An 18,036-nucleotide genomic window follows, 5' to 3' on the forward strand; every position below is an offset into this window, starting at 1 on the left:
TGTACAAGCCTAAAGCTTCTATAGTTTCCTTAAGTATTATGAGATTATTTTATGTCAATTTTACAATGATAAAATCAAGGGTTATGATTTGCATATTACTAAAATTATTATTATCATTCTCTGTAGGCCTGTTATTATAGTGTTTTTACCAGCCTGACTGGTATGTAACATTTTGTGTAATTTGTGATATCAACAAGGAAGGGTGTACATGTACACAGCTATGAAGCCTTGTCCTGCATTTTGTAAATATTGCATCTTTAATTTTTTCATATTTTTTTCTGACTCAATTCCTGATCTTATTATAATGTCTTTTTATTTAATAATTTGTTGTGTTTATTGTTAGTGGACTTCTGGTTTTCATTCTCCTATTGGTGCTGTTTTCGTAGAAATTTTCTGCAACGACCTGTCATTAAGAAATGATAGTAGCCATAGATTTAATAAATGAAAGCCTAATATATGCACTCTTTCACCCCAAAAGATCTTCGTTTTGTATTATTAATATTGTAGATGGTACGAGAAAGAAGGTAACGAGCAAGTCTAACTTATCTTAGGCCTTGTGTAGTACATATATGCAGTAAATTAGGCCTCATAATGCATATGTTAGTCCTTAGATTGTTTTTTTTAGGCCTAGGAGAGATTATGTTTATGGTTTTTCTGTTCTACGTTTTGTTATGCCCCTGATACAGACTCCCAAAACGTCATTCTATCCATAATAGCCTTGCGTTGATTTCGGGGTTCAACGTCCCCGCGGCCCGGTCTCTGACCAGGCCTCCTGGTTTCTGGACTGGTCAACCAAGCTGTTGGACGCGGCTGCTCGCAGCCTGACGTATGAATCACAGCCTGGTTGATCAGGTATCCTTTGAAGGTGGTTGGTTATAAAGTTCTCTCTTTAACACTGTAATTTTGGGAGGACGGGTCGACTTTAGCTCAGAAATTTGCTTCTTTGCTCTATGGCTTGATCTTCAATTACGCAGATGAGTGTGATATCCCAAACTAATCAATGTCAGCTCGCTATTTTTAGCATTTTCTTGCAAATTATTTATGAATGTAGGACAAATGGTGCATAAACTGTTTTGTTTATTATCAACAGGGAGATATTAAAAAATATATCATAAATCAAAATAAATTGTGTACAGAACGACACAAGAGATCATGTGATTACCTAATATAATATTATTTTTAGGTATATTGTGCCATGTAACTAAGAAGCAGTTGGCATTAAGACAGCATTGAAACTGGAAATGCTTCCATGTCGAAATATTAAGCTGGAAATTAATTTGTATATAGAAATAATAATAATTAAATGTTCAAATTAATATATACGTTAATTTCTAATATATGTTAAATTAAATCCCATCGCAAATCATCTCGTAAAGAAAAAAAACGAGATCTCACATCCCGTAACTTAGGCGCTCAAAGGTAGACCTAAATGTGTGTTTTTGAAAAACAGTTAGATGAACTCTTATGCAAGAAATTTATTGAGGCGACAATCAGAATTTGCCTTTAGAGTATATCAATTCAAACGAAATTTTTTTTAAGGACGTCCTGAAATCTAAGAAAGTTTCCTTTAGTGGGCTACTATAACTTAAAAAAATTGTACTGGTCTTTGGTGTACATTGTTGTCGTTGTTATCTGATTATGTCATTTTTAACGATGGATAATTCGTTATGCATTAATATTAGGCTAATATTCTTCATTCATATTAGGCTAATATTCTTCATTAATATTAGGCTAATATTCTTAAGCAAAGACATCAAAACAAGTTAATCCCAATTTCATATTTCAATATTTACAAGAGATATCCACGAAGCATACCAAGCATCTTAATAAATACAGTAGCAACAACAGGTAAAAAATATATGTATGAACATAATACTCAAAAGATATACTACACAAACAACAGAAGTATTAGCAACAGAAAAGATGAATTACGTATGCGCAGAAACCAGAAACAATTGATATTATTGTGATCACATAAGTATGGATGAAAACAAATACTAAATTGCAAACGTAGCAAAATAACAAATTAAGATATACAAATTATTTCATATTGATAGATATCTCAGACGAGGAAGGAAAGAAGCAATCTAATGTAAGATAAAATTTGAAATGTAGTGTCAAACGGAATCAACACTAAGGCACATTCATAAATTTATTTGATTGAACTTAATATAAATAACATTAACTTAATAACATGGACGCAGTAAAAGGCAATGGCCTGATCAGGCTATAGACATATACTGTATATAAAGCATCTAGGTCTGATAAGGTTCACATTATATGCGTCATTAATTTTAGTCGAATAAACAGGACCATTAAACGGGAACTGCAAAACCAAAATTTGTTGGAATTGGTTGAGGACCTATTGGATTGTTTCAGGTTAAGGTTACATATAAAGGAGTAATTGGATATAAATAGGTGCTGGCTACCATAGACCAATAGTCCTGTAGTAGTTTTCTTTATTATGTGTGTGTGTGTGTGCTTGCGTGCGTCCATGCGTGCGTGCTTGCGTGCATGTGTGCTTGCGTGCGTGCCTGCCATAACATATAATATGCTCCACCATGACTAATGAAGTCTCAGGGCACATTCTCCATTTACTGAGCTTTAATCCTGCACCACTTTTTAAAACTCTAAAGTTTAAATAAACGTGTAACTCAAGAAGTGTTGAGAGTTCATGTGGTGGACCGGGTGAGGCGAGAACTATTAATAACGAGGAAATATTAGACATGGCCTGGTACCCATTAAGTCACCAGACGAGCCAGATTATATTTACATGCTAAATGTAATGTTGATGATCCATTTGAAGGCTTCACACAAGGCCCTCCACGTGGTGTTGGTCTCTTTTATTGATGTTATCTGCTGGTTGGGATGCGACCAGGGGGGGGGAGGGGCAGCAACTGTCAGTTTAGTTATGTGTATTCACCTATTTGTGTTTTGAGGGGGTTGAGCTTTGGCTCTCTGGTCCCGCCTCTCAATCGTCAATCGACTGGTGTACAGATTCTGTGTGTGTGTGTGTGTGTACTCACCTATTTGTGCTTGCGGGGTTGAGCTTTGGCTCTTTGGTCCCGCCTCTCAACTGTCAATCAACTGGTGTACAGATTCCTGAGCTCTGGCTCTCTGGTGCTCTGTGTGTGTGTTTGTGTGTGCGAGCGCCTTTGCTTGCGTGTACCTGTGCTGGCGAGGTGGTGATGCCAACATTCCTATTAGAGGAGGGAGTTGTGTGTGTGGCCGTGTGAGGCGTGGTGACAGTGGGTAGGGCTCACCACCCAGCCACCAACACCACTGGCACAGTCTTCACCAGGATAAGACATGACTTCTTCCCGTATACCAGTACCAAGAAAAGAGAACCAACAAACCCAGTTGCTAGACTATTCTTAGTGTTGACCGAGGGGGTATTAATACCATCGTCGTCTGCTGCGTTAAATGGATAGGTGCTATGGCAACGTCAGGTCTAGGTTAGGTGTGGTTGATTGACCTGTTTGTAGATCTGATTAAAACGCATTATCTTTAACCGGTTGAGGTAGTTGTGGTGACCAGCGAGAGAGAGTTGTGTGACAAGCAGCTCACGCGTCACCTCTGGTGTAATGTAAGCAGGTGTTAATGCCTGTGGTGGCCCCGCTCCTGTGCCAGGTAAGTCCACTACGGGCTCACCATAGCCCGTGCTACTTGCCCCGCTCCTGTGCCAGGTAAGTCCACTACGGGCTTACCATAGCCCGTGCTACTTGCCCCGCTCCTGTGCCAGGTAAGTCCACTGCGGGCTCACCATAGCCCGTGCTACTTGCCCCGCTCCTGTGCCAGGTAATCTACGGGCTCACCATAGCCCGTGCTACTTGGAACTTATTCCGAGTAGCTGAATCTATAACAACAACAACACAGCCGGTGGTGGTGATAAAAATGCTGAGTGAGGGTGTTGCCCCTCGCTCATCCTAGTACTTTGCCCAAGTTCTTGTCTTTCCCATCTCACCGGACCCATAGGAACGAGGAGTTATGATCGGATGATGAAGTTATGGCTGTTGACGATGGGAGTAAGTATGTGTTCAGCTGTTAGGCTGGTGGTTTTGTGTGGGTTGCAAGTGACGGGTATCCTGGGCAGCTGCCGGCGCTCCACTGAGAGATTCTGAGCACAGACTGTGGCCATTGACTCACACGAGACGGAAGGTGCCGTAGAGATGCCAGACCACACCACTGGGTCATGAACCACCCTCCTCCAGGAGTGAACACTGTTAGCATGTGTGGAGCTGAGGATGGAAGGCACTCTAATAGCACTCATGAACCCGCCTACACCATGACAGTTAACAGGTGTAGGGGTGAGGATGGAAGGCACTGCCTAACATAGCAACCTGTTCTTGATATAGCACGTCGTATTTTGACGTATATTTTACCTAAGGCCAACAATTTATGTACAAGAAAATGGTAGCGGCTCGCGAAGTTGACAAATGTCCCGTTTTGTTGTTCGTGGGCCCCTCTGGTAGGTTAGGTTAGGGCACTTTAGTACAACAGTTTCTTAACGCTGGGAGGCTCCCCCCATATACTGTCGACAGGTGAGGGGGGGGGGAGACCATATGTCAGAGGGGTCATTAAACCTCTTCCCTCACATGTCTGGTGGTAGGTGTTTGGGAAGAGCACCACTCGAGTCATGAACCCCTCTCCATCATGACTGTTAACAGGTATGGAGATTCTGTCCCTCCCTCTCCCCCCTCCCTCTACCCCCTAAAGAACTGTGCTTGCTCCCGTACCTTTCCTCATCCTCGTATATCAGACTTAGACAAGGACACAAACTATAGTACTGTATCATCCTTTGCAGATGACACTATGACTTATATCAGAATAGACAATATAAAGAACACAGCAAACCCTCAAACTATTGTAAGTCAAGTCTGCCAATGGGGAGGGAGGGAGCCGGTCGGCCGAGCGGACAGCACGCGGGACTTGTGATCCTGTGGTCCTGGGTTCGATCCCAGGCGCCGGCGAGAAACAATGGGCCGAGTTTCTTTCACCCTATGCCCCTGTTACCTAGCAGTAAAATAGGTACCTGGGTGTTAGTCAGCTGTCACGGGCTGCTTCCTGGGGGTGGAGGCCTGGTCGAGGACCGGGCCGCGGGGACACTAAAGCCCCGAAATCATCTCAAGATAACCTCAAGATATGGGTCACAGAAACCAGTGTGGTGGGCAAGGAAGATAACTTACAGTTACTGCCTTGTGGTAGAAATATAAATATAAAAACGGAAACTTCATATAAAAAACGTTGTATCATACTATAGAAAGAAAAAGCAATATAAAAGATTTGGGAGAAATTATGTCGGTTGACGTTACTTTTAAAGAACACAATAAAGTAGCTGTCACAACTGGAAGAAAAATGACTGAATAACAAGAATCCTTCGAATAAGAGAGGTTTAACATATGATGGTACTTTTCTAAGATGCTAATGCTCTCTAGGGTGGAATATTTTTTGCACATTCAAAGCTCCATTTAAAGTTGGAGAAATTTCTCACCTGGAGAACGTGCAGAGATTTTTTACTGTCCGAATCCATTCATATATACTCTTAAATTATTAACATTTACAGATTTACAGATTTTTCAAATTGTATTCACTTGAGTGCAGGCAGATATATATATATATATATATATATATATATATATATATATATATATATATATATATATATATATAATTTACACTTGGAAAAATGTTCCAAATTTACACTTAAATTACTCCAGGAGGCATGGCAGGAAGTGCAAATTAGCCCTGTTGAAAAAGATCGGTCTAATAGGTACGCCAGGAGACAATTCCATCAAACCAAGTGTCCAATTCTATCTCAACACTCTACTGTGTTCAAATATAAACTCCAAAGGATACCTGATCAACCAAACTATGAATCATACACCAGACTGCGAGCAGCGGCGTCTAACAGCCTAGTTGACCAGACCACCAACCAGTAGGCCTGGTCAGAGACCGGACCGCTGGAACATTGATTTCCAGAACCAGTAAAAGTTATGCAAGAGGTAGAAGGTGAGGTAGAGAGTGTGGGTGTCCTTCACTCACAGTAGGTGGAGTGGGTAAGTTGGTCACACCATTACGGCGGTAGGAGTGCCCAGGCGGAAGTCTTGATGTACGTGACACTCACCACAATCACCAGCAACACCACCACCACCACACGGCTAGAACACTAATACCACTCCTGCTCAACTGATGATTCTACCAATAGCTGTACAAGTATTAAATGAAAGACAATTCAAAATATGTTGCATAATTATGTATGAAGTTTCGTGTCAAGAATGAAAAGCGCCTCGGTACAGGTATTCCAGCGTGAACCATGGACTCCCCAGTACAGTATAGCCGCCTCCAGTAGCATTGGAGCCCCTCACTTCCCTGGCCACGCTGGTATATCGCTGAAACAGCTTAATATCGCATCAAAATTGTATATTGATTTTGTAAATAAAGATAATATCACATCGAGCTCCTAAATCCCCACTAACAAAGAAAACGGAACCGATGGGGCATGAATTAAAACGGTTACTTGGCCCATGCACTTCTCTTCTAATTGCTTTACTCTGACTTTTAACCTTAGTAGTTCGTATCTCTGCTGAGGAGAACATAGAGGTGAAAGTATACGAGGGGAAATATATACTTGACTTTGTGGAACTCTGTACTGTAATGCAATAGGTGACTGGCAAGGTTCCCTAACCACGCTCTATTATTGCTTTATATGACTTACTGCTGAAGCCTTCACTTAACCATTTACACACCTGGAGGTTACTACCATTCTCAGTTCCAATATATTTTTGAAATAGGCGCAAAATAATTTGTTTCGAAGCGTCTATAAATCATCATTAGGCTAGCTTGAATCTGCTTAATGCAACCCATTTCCCCGTATGTCTGTGTAGGTTAGGTACAACAAATTTGCCCTTGACAGTAGTGAGTCTGGTGTTAGATGTTGTGAAGTTCTGCAAGGTTTGTTGTGTTCAGAAAGAATTCCCTACGTTGTCATCTAGCCCACCGGAATATTGTGTGAGGGAGGTGTTATAGTTGACCAGACCACACACTAGAAAGTGAAGGGACGACGACGCTTCGGTCCGTCCTGGGCCATTCTCAAGTCGATTGTGAAACGATTGAAACGTCGTCGTCCCTTCACTTTCTAGTGTATGGTTTGGTCAACATATTTCAGCCACGTTATTGTGACTCCTCGTCTGCAGGTGTTATGGTCGTTTGAGGCAAGTTGTGACTACGTCCTTACAGGTTAAAAGCATCTTAGCTCCTGTTGGTGCTGGCACAGGTCGAGGAAAATAATCCTAACTCACAGATAAAAATGAAAACCCGTTTTGTGTATCGCAACAATTAGTGATGCAGTTGGTGGTAGTTCAGACAGGAGGTAGTGATTCAACCGAGGGGTATTGTAAAGGATGTTGTGTATTAATTACACCAACTGGCAGAGTTGTTTGGGGTGGAGGGGAATTTAGCATCGCAGCGTCTGGGATGCTCCCGAAAGTAGGTTCGAATCCTCGTCACGGCCCTTGTGGCTTTATTCATTTAGCGAGGAGAGTTATCGGGTGAGACAAGAAAGGTAAACAACGATAGCAGCAACAGCAACGCTTGCCGTTAACCTCCCAGGTGTGTTGATATCGTGAGGCGCTGGAGGTCGACCAGCTCAGAGGTCACTAAGAGGAGCCTTGGTGAGGCAACGCGTTACAGATCCTAGTGGTGAATATGGTGGTAATGGTGAAGATACCAACAACCCATTAACTGCACTACTGAAGGTACAAACTTGGTGAGAACCTGTAAAAAAACATAGCTAGGCTACTGCCCGAAACGCTGCGCGTACTAGTGGCATTACAAGATTGTAATTACCATATTATGTATCCTCACAATCCCAATGTACCTTCTTGTATATGTATAAATAAATAAATAAATAAATAAATAAATAAATAAATAAATAAATAAACTGTTCTCGTGGCGAGAAAGTTTCCGTTATATCTGTCAAGTGTAGGCTTTGAGCCGTTGGTGGTGGAGTGTGATCACTCGTAATTAAATAAGCCCAATCAGCGATGTTACTCGTGAGTTGTTAGGGTTAAACGCTATACAGTACTGCGCTCTTTGTAATGCCAACTTCCACAGCCCAGTTGGTCCGGCACTCCTTGGAGAAAACGATCTAGTTTTCTCTTGAAGATGTCCACGGTTGTTCCGGCAATATTTCTTATGCTCGCTGGGAGGATGTTGAACAACCGCGGACCTTTGATGTTTATATAGTGATTGTGTCTATGGCACCCCTGCTCTTCACCGGTTCTATGTCCGGCTTTATACTGGCCAACAGCCAGCAATCAGTCTGGGATGCTCCCGGACGCAGGTTCGAATCCTCGGCACGGCCCTTCTGGATTTTTTCAGCCAGCAATGCTTACCTGTCGTGCAGTACTGCCTCCATCTTAACGTGCTTGTCGTACAGTGCTGCCTCCACCTTAACGTGCTCGTCATTGCTGGGGCTCGTTGAACACCTGTGGTTTACAGCAGAAAAAAATGTGTTAGCGTACTTCCAATTTTAGAAATGGCAGGCATCCCAAACTTGTCTTTGGTGTACTAGAGTACGCTTAAGAAGAAAAAAAAACGAATTTCCAAATATTCTGTAGGTGGTCTTCAAGCCGACACACGCTAGGCTAGTTTCTAACGACTGTAGTGACATGTTCCCTCCATGAGAGATAGTGATGCAGGTGTATTAGTTTTCACAATGGTCACGGTGGTATTCTTGGTTTTGGTTCTTTATAATAAATGGTTTGTTTAATTAATTGAAAGAGTAAAAGCGACCTCAATCAAAAGTGACAGTATTATTATCCTCGTACAATGTCGCCAATAAAGTGTTAATCTCCCAGATAGTAACTCCCAGCCACTTGGGCTGGACGGTAGAGCGACGGTCTCGCTTCCTGCAGGTCGGTGTTCAATTCCCGACCGTCCAAGTAGTTGGGCACCATTCCTTTCCCCCCGTCCCATCCCAAATCCTTATCCTGACCCCTTCCCAGGGCTATTTAGTCATCATGGCTTGTCGCTGTCCCTTGATAATTCCCTCCCTTCCCAAATAGTAATTACCTAATGCCCCAAAAATATACCTTATAGTTTAGATTATTTATTTCCCCCACTTTTCGGTATTGGAGCAGTAGCGTATCAGTTTGAGCCTCCTCAATGTTTACACATAATAATCACATAAATCTCAGTAGCAAAGGCTACACTAGGAAGTCATGCAATCAGTTGAATGAATGGATGATCGTAGACTATTCAGTTACAACTAAAGCCACAATATAAACATTTTAATCAGATCTACATAGATAGGGTAAGAGGTGCTAGAGTACTTAAGGTGCAGGAAGTGGTTTTACAAGCTCAGCGGTGATAGGAAGAGAGGAAGGCTGGGCATGGTGAGTGTGTGTGTGTGCGTCTCCTTCCCACACATACAGTCACAGTCACAGTCACCTAATGACCTCCAAGCCCACCCTCTCCCTCCTCCTCTTGCTCATTTTCCGCCTTCTCCTCCTCCTCCTCTTCTACCTCCTCTTTCACCTCTTCCTCCTCCTCCGTATTGCCCAATGCACCTCTTCCACGCAGCGCCTGATCCGCGTCTGCCTGTTGGTCAAGGTAAAATGCCACTTTCTCGATAGCCAGTCATGTTAATGATATCACCAGCCACCATCACTGTTATTATTCCATGTTATATCTTATAACCTATTTCTGTATATTTGGATTTTGAACGTTGATTTATCGGGTTTGGTTCCACCTTCAGAGACATACGTTTTTAATCCAAATGTTGTTTATTATTATTATCTTTATTAACATCTTTATTAACCAAATTAATTTACAATTTTGCCTAATCTGAGTAATTCAGTTAAGTCTTATTACAGTGAGGTTGATGCTCGTATTCACTGACATACAGAACTGAAGATCATACACAAGACAATAGATCTATTTTTCCTATTGATGCACATATGTATTTCATCAGGTTACAATTTACTACATGTTTACATTTACGAATTTGTAAATGCAACTTTCTGTTATTCACTATCACACAAGGCAGGGATGAGTTCAAGAGATATACAGCTTAAAAAAATATAATGAATAAAATGTTTGTTTTCCATTCTTTAAAATGTATAAGTAAATTTAGTATACATTGGTAAGATGTCCAATATACCAGATTCAATGAAATAGATACCAATATACCAGATTCAATGAAATAGATACCAATATACCAGATTCAGTGAAATAGATACCAATATACCAGATTCAGTGAAATAGATACCAATATACCAGATTCAGTGAAATAGATACCAATATACCAGATTCAATGAAATAGATACCAATATACCAGATTCAGTGAAATAGATACCAATATACCAGATTCAATGAAATAGATACCAATATACCAGATTCAGTGAAATAGATATCAATATACCAGATTCAGCTGATTGTACAACAGGCCAAAAGATCTAAAAAAAATTACAGTTTCACATTCAGTTATGTAGTGTTTAAGTGAAAGATTTAATGGTTAGTCACAGAGTTTAAAAGCTGAATATTCTGGTGGTGGCTCAGCCTCACTAACTTGCCAGATGTGCCTATATAGCCAAGGTGAATTCGTGCAATGACTATATCACATACAATTACTGAACGAGCCATATAAATATTTATTATTACAAAAGCTCTCATAGCTTTTAATAATGCAGCTTTCATGTTTTTTGTTTTTTCTTACTTCTTCTAAATCCGAAGTAATCTCTTTTGTTTAAATGATTTTAATAATTTCATTATATGATTCAAAGCCATATTCTGTGCTTTCTTTCCTGCAAACTTCATTGGTCAATGTTGCTGTGACATTTAGTGATTCTTGCAACAAATTTGTTTAAACACGTTGTGCTTGCTCGTTTCCAAGCAGTTTGAGACGTGTCGCGGTGCCTCTGTCTCTGGGAATAGAGCTCCCAAGGCCATACCGTCCGAGGTAATAGAATAACAATCACAGGAAGTGTGTGATTGGAATATGTGCTCGTGCAAGCAGTCTCACCATGCAAGGCCCCCATGCAAGGCCTACTTCACTATACAGTGCTCCTCATGCAGGTAGTCTCACTACTGCATGGCCCCATGCAAGGCCTACCTCACTATACAGTGCTCCTCATGCAAGCAGGCTCACCATGCAAGGCCTACCTCACTATACAGTGCTCCTCATGCAAGCAGTGCAGTGTAAACTAAGGACTGCTTTACTGTTCAATGTAAACTAACGCTGTTTTACTATGCAGTGGACCCCATGCAAGGTGTGTTTCACTGCAGTGTACCCCATGCAAGGCGTGTTCAGTGTGTCCCATGCAAGGCGTGTTCAGTGTGTCCCATGCAAGCACTACCTCCCTATACAGTTAACCAACACTTCCTTAGCACTTCCGTTCCATCTGGTCAGAGCGGTACACCCACATTCCTTACCACTTGCCTCATACCGGGACCACTGCGTGAGAAACTTGTTTGGAAGTCAAGTGTGACCTGTGGCTTACACCACCGGTAGTGACCAGTGTCGTCTCATACTCACCGGTAGTGACCAGTGTCGTCTCATACTCACCGTTACCGGTGCTGGAGGGCAGCGTGCTTGATATAGGGAATATCTGTATGTCTGAGGTTAGGGACCTGACGCTCGAGGCTAGCCGCAATAAACTCTGCAGGGGGATTTGTGATTGTATTTTGAGTGTCATAGGGTGGTTGAGGTCGACCTCCATGCCTCTCTTTCAAAATGACTGACTGGAAAGAGAAAGAGAAAGAGAGAGAGAGAGAGAGAGAGAGAGAGAGAGAGAGAGAGAGAGAGAGAGAGAGAGAGAGAGAGAGAGAGAGAGAGAGAGAGAGAGAGAGAGAGAGAGAGAGAGAGAAAGAGAGAGAGAGAAAGAGTACTGTTTCTCTAAGGCGCGCCTTGTGGAACAGTACTCACCTAATTGTGCTTGCGGGGGTTGAGCTTTGTCTCTTTGGTCCCGCCTCTCAACTGTCAATCAACTGGTGTACAGGTTCCTGAGCCTACTGGGCTCTATCATATCTACATTTGAAACTGTGTATGGAGTCAGCCTCCACCACATCACTGCCTAATGCATTCCACCTGTTGACTACTCTGACACTGAAAAAATTCTTTCTAACGTCTCTGTGGAGACGTTAGAAAACACTCTTTACACACAGAGATCACACTAACGTGATGCATCAAATGAACAAATCCACAAGGGCCGTGACGAGGATTCGAACCTGCATCCGGGAGCATCCCAGACACTGCCTTAATCGACTGAGCTAACACTCTTTCTAACAAAACAACACTCTGAGCTAACAAAACACTCTTTCTAACATTGTGTGGTGGCTGCGGCTCCTGCTGCGTCTTATCTCTATCTTGTTTTTCTTATCTGGCTTCTCGCTTTCTTTTGTTATTACTTGTCTTAGTGTCTCCTTAATTTTTGCTTTGTTTTTACTAGAATTGGATTTTTTGTCAGACGTTGTTTTGAATAATTTTGAATTTGTTTCGAATGTTCTGATTTGGTACCGAGTGTTTTTGCTATTGGTTCAAAAGTTACTGGAATGGTTTTTATATTGTGTGTAGCCTAAGGTGTATATATAGAATCTAAATTGTACAATAAAATCTGCAACAGACCATTGCATCCCAAAATGTTAAAAGCCAAACTATAGGTCAAATACTGAATTATGTCGATTGTAATGAATTAATGTTTGACTTAAGAGTTGTGAACCCGACGGCCCTTTGTTTTGACGAGGGGGGGGGGGGGCTGCTGGCGCTTGTGAGAACTGGTCCACAATGGTTCGGGTTGCTCGATGCAATCGCTGGCAACCAGGGGTGTTGACGTCATGTAACATGTGTTGCCAGGCCCGCCTGTGGTTATGGGTCGCTCCCGCTGCCGCCCACAACAGGGGGAAGGGATACGTACACTAATATTTTTATAATTTTGCCCCGAGGGGGGAGTTTATTGGGCAGCGTCACTCATCCTGTGAGTGGACATATCGCCACAGTGACAGTATTGGGCAGCGTCACTCATCCTGTGAGTGGACATATCGCCATAGTGACAGTATTGGGCAGCGCCACTCATCCTGTGAGTGGACATATCGCCATAGTGACAGTATTGGGCAGCGCCACTCATCCTGTGAGTGGACATATCGCCATAGTGACAGTATTGGGCAGCGTCACTCATCCTGTGAGTGGACATATCGCCATAGTGACAGTATTGGGCAGCGTCACTCATCCTGTGAGTGGACACACCGCCATAGTGACAGTATTGGGCAGCGCCACTCATCCTGTGAGTGGACACACCGCCATAGTGACAGTATTGGGCAGCGTCACTCATCCTGTGAGTGGACATATCGCCATAGTGACAGTATTGGGCAGCGTCACTCATCCTGTGAGTGGACATATCGCCATAGTGACAGTATTGGGCAGCGCCACTCATCCTGTGAGTGGACATATCGCCATAGTGACAGTATTGGGCAGCGCCACTCATCCTGTGAGTGGACATATCGCCATAGTGACAGTATTGGGCAGCGCCACTCATCCTGTGAGTGGACATATCGCCATAGTGACAGTATTGGGCAGCGCCACTCATCCTGTGAGTGGACATATCGCCATAGTGACAGTATTGGGCAGCGTCACTCATCCTGTGAGTGGACATATCGCCATAGTGACAGTATTGGGCAGCGTCACTCATCCTGTGAGTGGACACACCGCCATAGTGACAGTATTGGGCAGCGCCACTCATCCTGTGAGTGGACACACCGCCATAGTGACAGTATTGGGCAGCGTCACTCATCCTGTGAGTGGACATATCGCCATAGTGACAGTATTGGGCAGCGTCACTCATCCTGTGAGTGGACATATCGCCATAGTGACAGTATTGGGCAGCGCCACTCATCCTGTGAGTGGACATATCGCCATAGTGACAGTATTGGGCAGCGCCACTCATCCTGTGAGTGGACATATCGCCATAGTGACAGTATTGGGCAGCGCCACTCATCCTGTGAGTGGACACACCGCCATAGTGACAGTATTGGGCAGCGTCACTCATCCTGTGAGTGGACACACCGCCATAGTGACAGTATTGGGCAGCGCCACTCATCCTGTGAGTAGACACACCGCCATAGTGACAGTATTGGGCAGCGCCACTCATCCTGTGAGTGGACACCGCCATAGTGACCGTATTGGGCAGCGCCACTCATCCTGTGAGTGGACATATCGCCATAGTGACAGTATTGGGCAGCGCCACTCATCCTGTGAGTGGACACACCGCCATAGTGACAGTATTGGGCAGCGTCACTCATCCTGTGAGTGGACATATCGCCATAGTGACAGTATTGGGCAGCGTCACTCATCCTGTGAGTGGACATATCGCCATAGTGACAGTATTGGGCAGCGTCACTCATCCTGTGAGTGGACATATCGCCATAGTGACAGTATTGGGCAGCGCCACTCATCCTGTGAGTGGACATATCGCCATAGTGACAGTATTGGGCAGCGCCACTCATCCTGTGAGTGGACACACCGCCATAGTGACAGTATTGGGCAGCGCCACTCATCCTGTGAGTGGACACACCGCCATAGTGACAGTATTGGGCAGCGCCACTCATCCTGTGAGTGGACATATCGCCATAGTGACAGTATTGGGCAGCGCCACTCATCCTGTGATTGGACACACCGCCATAGTGACAGTATTGGGCAGCGCCACTCATCCTGTGAGTGGACATATCGCCATAGTGACAGTATTGGGCAGCGCCACTCATCCTGTGAGTGGACATATCGCCATAGTGACAGTATTGGGCAGCGCCACTCATCCTGTGAGTGGACACACCGCCATAGTGACAGTATTGGGCAGCGCCACTCATCCTGTGAGTGGACATATCGCCATAGTGACAGTATTGGGCAGCGTCACTCATCCTGTGAGTGGACACACCGCCATAGTGACAGTATTGGGCAGCGCCACTCATCCTGTGAGTGGACACACCGCCATAGTGACAGTATTGGGCAGCGCCACTCATCCTGTGAGTGGACATATCGCCATAGTGACAGTATTGGGCAGCGTCACTCATCCTGTGAGTGGACACACCGCCATAGTGACAGTATTGGGCAGCGCCACTCATCCTGTGAGTGGACACACCGCCATAGTGACAGTATTGGGCAGCGTCACTCATCCTGTGAGTGGACACACCGCCATAGTGACAGTATTGGGCAGCGCCACTCATCCTGTGAGTGGACACACCGCCATAGTGACAGTATTGGGCAGCGCCACTCATCCTGTGAGTGGACACACCGCCATAGTGACAGTATTGGGCAGCGCCACTCATCCTGTGAGTGAACACACCGCCATAGTGACAGTATTGGGCAGCGCCACTCATCCTGTGAGTGGACACACCGCCATAGTGACAGTATTGGGCAGCGTCACTCATCCTGTGAGTGGACACACCGCCATAGTGACAGTATTGGGCAGCGCCACTCATCCTGTGAGTGGACATATCGCCATAGTGACAGTATTGGGCAGCGCCACTCATCCTGTGAGTGGACACACCGCCATAGTGACAGTATTGGGCAGCACCACTCATCCTGTGAGTGGACACACCGCCATAGTGACAGTATTGGGCAGCGCCACTCATCCTGTGAGTGGACATATCGCCATAGTGACAGTATTGGGCAGCGCCACTCATCCTGTGAGTGGACACACCGCCATAGTGACAGTATTGGGCAGCACCACTCATCCTGTGAGTGGACACACCGCCATAGTGACAGTATTGGGCAGCGCCACTCATCCTGTGAGTGGACATATCGCCATAGTGACAGTATTGGGCAGCGCCACTCATCCTGTGAGTGGACATATCGCTAGTGACAGTATTGCGCAGCGCCACTCATCCTGTGAGTGGACATATCGCCACAGTGACAGTATTGGGCAGCGCCACTCATCCTGTGAGTGGACACACCGCCATAGTGACAGTATTGGGCAGCGTCACTCATCCTGTGAGTGGACACACCGCCATAGTGACAGTATTGGGCAGCGCCACTCATCCTGTGAGTAGACACACCGCCATAGTGACAGTATTGGGCAGCGCCACTCATCCTGTGAGTGGACACACCGCCATAGCAGCATGTACAACACTCCCCAATAGGAAGAAAACCCGCTGGGTTGTTCATCTTGTCACTTGTACCCAGACACAGCTGGGACTTGCTAAAAGGTGTACCACGCTTCTCGGAGTATATATACAATGAAAGTTTACCCTAGTCAGGAACTATGATCAAATCTAAATTATACCGTTAGTCAGGTATAATTGCATGAGTTTAAAAAGTATAGTGGACAAAATGTATTATTGCCGGATTATGTGATGTCACCCCTAGTTATTCAATACTAGATGGGTACCGACTGTGCCTGGGTCTCTGTCTAAAGTTCACTACGGGCTCACCATAGCCCGTGCTACTTGGAACTTTTCGTTCCAGGTAGCGAATCTTAAACAACAACATCTGTCTGTCTCTCCCTTCCTCCATTACTCCTATTTTCCCTCCGAGTCTCCTTACATTCTCTCTCACCCATTATCCTTCCCATTCTCTCTTCCAGTGGGCAAAACATGCTCAAATGTGAATTGAATTGAATTGACTTTAGATGCAGCGTAGCTTACAGCTGAGAAATCTGTTAGTAAACACTCTATGGACAATCAACCCCACATTTCAGACTTCATAGGCGTCATTGGTTGTCGCAATAGGCGCCAATTCCACTTTAGGAGGAGGTATGGGGGGGGGGTGATGCCAACTTACCTTGAGGTTACCTTGAGGTGCTTCCGGGGCTTAGCGTCCCCGCGGCCCGGTCGACGACCAGGTACGACGACCATCCTGAGACATCCGCTATACAATCACAATTGAGAGGAAATGTATGTGTTTATCTCTCAGAATGTTTGGTAATATGTTTATTGTTTGTGATGTGTGTATATGTATGTATTAACACGATGTACTGAACGGGGTGAGAATAGCTTGAGCTACCTCATCCCTTTGTCTGTATTTTACCTCAATAAACTTATTTCAATTTCAATTTCAATTCAATCACAATTGACGATGGAAAGTTGCGTGTGGCTGACCACAACCGTCTGACCTCCAACATTAAACAGATAAACACATTAACAAACATTATTTTATAAAGTTATAAACATAAGAGGTCATGAGAGAGGTCAAGGTAAGAATATAGATACTTTAATGTTCTTGAGATGTGTTGAAGAACACTATTAAACGCGAATATTAAGTAAAGTTAAGGTCGTGAAAAGAGGGAAGGGAATTTCAACGTATAATGAAATATATTTCATTATACGTGAAATAAATGTCTAGTGAAGTGCAGGAAGTGCAGTCTGTCAATTGAAATACTTGGGACGTGTGACTGATAAACAATCAAACTGTACACAGTTGAGAGTAGGCTTAGTCAGGGAACAGGCAACAGGTACTCTGAGAGAGAACTCTATCAACATCAGAGGCCCGAGACTGTTCAACACGCTTCCACTACACATAAGGGGCATAACTGGCAAACCCCTCACAGTGTTCAAGAGAGAACTGGATAAGCACCTCCAAAGGATACCTGATCAACCAGGCTGTGACTCATACGTCAGGCTGCGAGCAGCCGCGTCTAACAGCCTGGTTGATCAGTCCAGCAACCAGGAGGCCTGGTCGACGACCGGGCCGCGGGGACACTAAGCCCCGGAAGCACCTCAAGGTAGCCTCAAGGTAGGGAGGGCCAGTACAATGAAAACCTCTATTTAGGAAAAGCAAGATATGAATTGATGCGACCAGAGAGAGGTTTGCCAACTTTAGTGAAGCTCACTGTTGCAAGGTCCAACCACTTGGGCTGGACGGTAGAGCGACGGTCTCGCATCATGCAGGTCGGCGTTCAATCCCCGACCGTCCAAGAGGTTGGGCCACCATTCCTTCCCCCCGTCCCATCCTAAATCCTTATCCTGATCCCTTCCCAGTGCTATATAGTCGTAATGGCTTGGCGCTTTCCTCTGAACAGACCTCAGAGACGGCCGCGGAAACATTGGTCC

General features: G+C 44.4%; 1 protein-coding gene and 1 long non-coding RNA gene across 4 annotated transcripts in view; one reads left to right on the plus strand and one right to left on the minus strand.

The window, feature by feature from the left end:
* LOC138359025 (uncharacterized) overlaps positions 1-18,036 on the minus strand; it is a 64,714-nt gene that overhangs the window by 3,212 nt on the left and 43,466 nt on the right. The gene's annotated exons all lie outside the window — the stretch shown is intronic.
* The window catches only part of Ptp10D (Protein tyrosine phosphatase 10D), a 91,957-nt gene that overhangs the window by 871 nt on the left and 73,050 nt on the right, over positions 1-18,036 (plus strand). The window lies entirely within an intron of this gene.

The sequence above is a fragment of the Procambarus clarkii genome, chromosome 88, assembly GCF_040958095.1.
Source record: "Procambarus clarkii isolate CNS0578487 chromosome 88, FALCON_Pclarkii_2.0, whole genome shotgun sequence".
Classification (NCBI taxonomy): domain Eukaryota; kingdom Metazoa; phylum Arthropoda; class Malacostraca; order Decapoda; family Cambaridae; genus Procambarus; species Procambarus clarkii.